Source organism: Callospermophilus lateralis, chromosome 2 (genome assembly GCF_048772815.1).
Source record: "Callospermophilus lateralis isolate mCalLat2 chromosome 2, mCalLat2.hap1, whole genome shotgun sequence".
Lineage (NCBI taxonomy): Eukaryota > Metazoa > Chordata > Mammalia > Rodentia > Sciuridae > Callospermophilus > Callospermophilus lateralis.
In genome coordinates, this window is record NC_135306.1 from 197,930,395 (window position 1) to 197,937,191 (window position 6,797).

A 6,797-nucleotide genomic window follows, 5' to 3' on the forward strand; every position below is an offset into this window, starting at 1 on the left:
CTACTTAAGATGTTTGAAACATTTAAGAGTGCTTAATTTGCCTTGAAATATTGAGGATGGTTAGTTAAACTGAATTAACAAAATTTATGTTTGATTTGACTCTGTTAAAATGCAGATGAGCATTTGGTTTATTAAATATATACAATTTAATTTAGTAGATTTTCAAGAGTTGTTTAAGTGATTATGAAGGCATTTGAAGGGCTTGAGAAATCAAGTACATTTAAATTTGTAATTGTAATTTAAAAAGCTTAAGGGAATTTAATTAATTAAGTTTATAAATAGTTTTTAAATACTTAGGAGAATTTGTTTCTTTTGATTTTTTTTTTTTGTGATTTTACTTTGAATTAACCTAATTTGATTGTAAACAGTGCTCAAATTACATGGGGGGAACTTGTTAAATTTTGGGGCTAATGGAACATTAATCAAAAATCAATTATGATTGTTTTAACTTTTAATACAAACATTAGTAGATATATAATTAAATCTGTGATATTTGAAAATAGCATTGAATGGTCTAAGAAAAAAGATCCACAACTTAAAATATTATCGCCCATTAACAGAGGGCTTTAGATATTCTCTTTTATTCACAAATGACTTGAACATTAAAAAAGAATCACTTGTATCATGGTGCATTGTGGGGGCTCACACACTTGCAAATTCAAACTCATTATTAGGGGAACAACATGAAGTACCCAGGAAATCAAGAACCTGAATTCTCTAAGTATGGCTTGGGTTCTTCCATGCTTTATAACATGATGGCGGGCAAGTCACTTCAGAACATTGAGTCTTTCTTGCTATTACCCATCTGTGAAGTGGACAGCTGTTGGCTGGGTTTTTGGGATTCAGGGGACTGAGATGACGAAGAGAGAGGTGCTTTGTAAAGAATTATGTCCTTATAATAATCCTGGGTGGTTATGGAGTGAGAAAGAAATATTAGGATGGAGGAAACAAAAATGTGTTGAGCCCTTGCTGTGTGCTATTCTCTGGGCCAGGTGATCCCTATCCCAGCCTTACCAGCGGGAGGTCACTTGGACCTCCCTATCATGACCCCCTAGAGTCCTCAGGCTCTGAACACATCCCTTTGGGATTTCCCCAGCAATGCTTTAAGGCTGTGCTACTCTGATCTCTGTTCCAATAATTAATTCTGCATGGGGACTCACCAAGAAGGGATTTAAAAAGTCTTTGTTGCATTAATCAATTTCACTGAAATTTTTGGGTAGCTAGACCATAGAAAGAAGAATAAGGGAATTAGCTTTCAATTTTAGTGTCTGTTTTCTTGAATGTGAAATGTTTCTGTGGGTATAGGATTCAGAAGGGACGAGAGTGAAAATAAATCCTTCCACTATTTTTACCCCTTTGATTCCCCAGCCAGTCAGTCTCTCTTCCTCAGAAGCTGCCCCCTTTTTGTGTGTATCTTTCCACGGTTAGTCATTGCTTATATAAGCAGTGTGTGTACCTATATATTCTCCTCTCTCTTTAAAAAGATTCCATAGCATCAAGCTACACATGGAAGCAAACTAAATACATTGTTCTGCTTTTTAATTTAACAACTTATCTTGGAGAGTTTTCCATGTCAGTAATAAAATGCTACCCACCCCGCCACCCCCACAAAGTCTGCACAATGTCATATTTTATCAATGTTGTGTTTAAGTAGTTCCTTAATGAGGGGCATCAGGTAGTTGACACTCTTTGGCAAATACCAGTAAAGCAGCACCTGTCATAAAGCAATGTTGGGTGAAAGCAATTTGGAATATAGAGCCATAGAGACCCTCCATAAAAAATATTTCCATGTAACCTCTGACTTATCTTTCTTGCAAAGAGCTTTCCAGGCTTGCTGGACTTTTCAATGTTTTCTTTTTGGGGAGCAGATAAGAGGCAATTGGCAGAGGGGCTTTGCCTGGCTTTCTCTTTTTCCCTCCCAGGCAGATGGGACAGATGTTCACAAGCTGTGGACATTGATCTTTGATCGTGTTGTTACAAGAAGTGTGCCCAGTGCCAGCAACGTCAACATCATTGGGTGTGCCTTAGACGTAGAGAATCAGATTCTACCCAGACCTCCTGAACTAGGTCTGCATTTTTAACAAGACCTCTGCCACTAATTCCTATTCCCCTTGGAGTTTGAGGCTGGCTAGCTGGCAGCCCAGGTGGGCTTAGTGCAGGAGCTGCGTGCCTTTGGGGAGGGTCAGAGACTGGAGGTGCCTGCTCCCTACGTGGAAACTCCCCAGTCATCAAAGAAGCTGCTATAAGCACCACCCCTATGTCAGGGCTGATCCTCAAGTGCCTCCACATTTGGTGTGAAGGTCTGAGAATCAGCCGGGAGGTCTGCCAGGGGGAGTGTCAGGAAGGCAGTGGATTTCAAGGGGACAGGGAGTCCTGGAGAAGTAGAAACTCTTTTCATAGCCTGGAGAGAAAGATGCTGGAGAGACCCTGGTAGGAGAGAGTTTCCTCCTTTGCACAGGATGACAATTCCCTGTCTTTATAGGATTTTTTTAGTTGATACTGTGCTTAAAGAATAGCCATGAGTGGTTAATCTAAGTATCTCTTTTTTTTGGTGGGGGGACAGGGGTTAAAAAGAGATATTTTAATCTAAGTAAATGGAAGAATTATACAAAACTTAATAATGAAGTATAGGGCGGTCTGAATGGTGGGATGTCAGGGGCCCAGAGTTCAGGAGGACTTGCAGACTGAGTGCCTGGCTCTGAGGACATCCTCTAGGAGCAAGGTGAACGTCTGAATGTTCTGGAACAGCTTAGAGAACGGAGGGCTTCCATGCCCCTCTTCCTGCACCTCTACTGACCATTGCAAATACACCACCAAATGGTTTAACCTTTCATTGTTCTTGAAAAGGGTCTCTTCCACCAGCTGCTGGCTTCTGGGACGGGTGATTTCTTTCTGGGAAGGATCATCGCTAAGTATTTGAGGTATGAGTCTTGGAATCAGCCAGCACTGTATTTTACTCCAAGTGATAGACCTTACTAGTTTCGTGACCCCAGGATGAGTTATTTAGCCTCACTCATTTCTGCAGAATGGGAATAATAGTCCCCATCCTTGGGATTGCTAGGAGGATTAGATGACATGATACGTTTGAGGCCCTTGGTCAGTGTGTTTGGCCCAGAGGAAATATTCTGTGCTTGCTATTATTTCTAAACAGGGGCCTTGTGGGTACAAAGAAGAAGGGGAGTCACATTGGAGCACAGCTTTTAGGAACTGGGGGGTCATCCATAAGCTCACTGACCTGTGGAGGAGCAGGAACCACCTCCCTCCAAGTCCAGCCTTCCGACGCCCTGTGGGATTGGCATTCCCTTCTGGGATGTTGAGTGTCTTGGACTAGCTCCAGGGGCCGGTGTGCTCTCAGACAGTCCCAGAGGACCCTTGGATCTCTCCTCCCTGGGAAGGCTTCTGGCTGAGCTATTATCCAGCCTTTCCCCCTGGTCTTATGAGAATTGGTTCATTCTGGCTTGTCCCAGGGGCTGAGCCAGAAGCCACTGATTGGTGACGTGGAATTAACAGGGGGTGAGGCCTGGGGGTGGAGCTCCTTTTGAACTTGGGTTCCTTGCATGGGACTGAGGCTGCTTCCCCTGGAGCCCTCTAACTTTTGTTTAATAAATGTGAGGAGAGAGAGAGAGAGAGAGAGAGAGAGAGAGAGAGAGAGAGAGAGAGAGAATGAATATGTATGAAAACCCATCATAGGGTGCCCACACAATACACACAATATCACCTTCTTGGGGAGCCTGAGACAGTTGCTTTTTCTCATTAGCAGCCAAGAGGTTGTTAGTGATCTTCTTCCTCTTTCCTCATGAGAGAAAAACTGAGACCCAGTAGAACTCACGAACTTTCTTCAGATCACTCAGGGCTCCTGTTTGGATGTGGTTTGTGGCTCATGCTGAGCCTTAATCTTTCAACCGCCAGCATCAGGAGGTAGGTAGGCCCTTATGAGGTGATTAGGCCACCGGGGTTCTGTCCCTACAAATGGATGAATGTCTGTGCTTGTCAGTCTTGTGTCTCTGTGACCAAAATACCTGACAACCATTTAGGGAGGAAAGATTTATGTTGGCTCCTGGTTTCATCGGTTTCAGTCCCTGGTGAGGGGCTCTAAGGCAGAAACCTGCTCAGCCCATGGCAGTCGGAAAGGGGAGAGGGGACGACAGGGACAAGATAAACCCTTCTTGGGCCACCCCCTGGGACCTATTGCCTTCAACCATTCCTCTCCAGCCTGTAGTTTCTACCACCTCCTGGGAGGGTATTCAGCCCTCAGTAGATGAATCTACTGCTGAGGCCAGAACCCCTCATGATCCCGTCACTTCTCCAAAGCCCCAGGTCTGGACTTTGTTGCTCTGGGGACCACACCTTCAACACATGAGATTTGGGGGAACATTCCAGATCCAAGCTATAACAATGTCTTTATGGAGATGGTTGGGTTGGGTCTCTCCGGAATGAGTTAGGTCTTGGGGATTCAGATTTTTATGGCGGGGGCTGGTCATTTTAAGCAAGATTACCTGGTGCACACACCCACTTGCCCCTCTTGCACATGCTCCCACCTGTGATGTCATTGGCGGTGTTATGATGCACCTGCTTGATCTTGGATTACCCTGCCTCCAGACCTGTGAGATAAATAAATAATTTCTCTTTTTAAGACATCCAACCTCAGGTGTTTTGTTGTAGCAATACAGAGTGGACTAAGACACAGCAAATCACTGGTAAGTGTGATAGAACCTGTGTGCTTGCATATGTGGCAATAGCTTGTATGTATATTACCTTATTTTATCTTCATGCAACCTGAGATCTGATCGGTAAACATTGTGTTCTCCATATTATGGAGGGGAAAAATCAAACCTCAGGAAAACAATGTGACTCTAAGTCATACCAGGTCAGAGACAGTTAGGACAAAGCCAGATACTTCTGGTCTTTGATCTTTGCTTCCTCTTATAGCTCCCAGCCTCTGAGGGTTCAGCCATATTGGAGATAGAGAGATAATCTGGTCTAGAGAAATAATCCCCAAATTTTCAGGTAAGTAAGGCATAAAGCAGATTCAAAATCACTGCACCACAGCCTCTCTGTCCTTGATGAGATGTCATTGGTGGTGTTATGATGCACCCTGCATGTTCGCAGCAGATTCTGATAGCAGGGCACCGTCCACTTCCCCTTCAGACCTGAGTCCCATGTAGTACTGACGACCTGTTTGTCATAGGACCTTGGGCCTATTGCTGAATCTCAAATGGGTTCCAGTGCTGTTCTTCCTTCCTTGTGCTTTCCTTTCTCTGATTGCATTCCTCTCTTTCCCCCCATTCACCTCTAGCCCAGCATATTTCACAACTGCCGAGACCATTCCCTCTGCGTGCTGGGCAGATGTTCCCTCCTGGAGCATACCAATGACTTAGACTTGTCAGTATCACAGGCTCTGGGTGCTTTTTTGGGTGGGCAGCCTTTTCTCTTGCAGCTGCAGCTCCTAACCCTGTTCCCTGTCATCCGAGAATGTCCCCTGTCTTTCTCCCTGTGAATTGCTACGGCTTCAGTTCCGTCTCTTTCAATTTGGTCACAGGTGTCTGAGTTATGCCCAAGTGGCCCTGAGGTCTGACAGCTTTCTGCTTTTCCTATCTCGAGGATCAGGTTAAAAATCCTTCTGACGAAGGGAACTGTAGTGGTTGTTCATATTATTTAAGAGTCATCCTATATAAAAAATAAGAGCAGCTAAGTCTAGAGCCAAGGGACTTTGATAAAGGAGGTAGAGAATATGTGTGAGGAATATTTACAGGAAAGTATGAAAGGACCAGAAAGCATCACATATTTAGGAGACACACAAACTGCTGGGCCTTCGTGGAGCACTCAGTATTCATGAAATCGTACCTGGGCACCCTTGGGTGATGCCCATTTCTGGTCCCACTTGTTCTCTGCCTAAGACGGGAGGATAAAAGGCACGGCTGCTCAGCAAGTCACCAGTCATCAAGAGCTCTTGACCAGTGGACTTGCTCTGTGAGGGAACATTTGTTGGCTCCAGGCAACTTCTGTTGACACCCTTTGTTATGCTCAGCTCCACGTTCTCAATGTCAGTAGGAAACCTGATGGAGATAGAGGGAATGAGACAAAGACACACACACATACACACAATTTTGGGTAACACAGGATTGAGAAAGCGTGGTTTTTCCATCCTGCCTGCATTATTTCCTAAATCTCTCTCTTTCCCCCTGCATCCCCTGTTTTTGATTTGAACCTTTTAATTTGATCCACAAGTTTTCTGCTCAGTAACCTCCCAGATGGTGCCCTGGGAGTCTACCTTCTCACCCAGGTAAGATGGTGAGATAGCAAGTTGGAGTAAGTGGACTTAACAGGTCCCATCAGTGGTTTTAGGTGGGGGCATGGAGATGAAGCAGCTTGGCCCCTGAATCATACGAAGAAAACCGTGGGGTCAGGGAGAGAGGTCAGAAGGGGGTCTTGGTGTCTGGATCTCGTTTGCATGTTTGTACATGTGACAGTTTTGTCGTGGCCACCCAGGTGTATCTTGGCATTCTATCTGCCTGGATCCCACCTCAATTTTTCATCCACTTGTAGCCCTGTGTTCGGAATGTCTGCCTCTTCTCCTGCTCTGCTGGATTCTCTGCTTTGAGCCAGAGAATCTGGCTTCTTTCTTGTATTTGGGTTCTGACTGGAAGAGCCAATAAGAATGGCCCACAGTGACGAAGGTACTTCCGGATGAAGCTACAAGGAATTGGCCTCACTCTTGTGCAGATAGGGGGTCTTGGTTTGGTTATTATGCAAAACAGAGTTGTTCGGCAGGTGGTTTGTTTGTGTGAAGAAAGTCC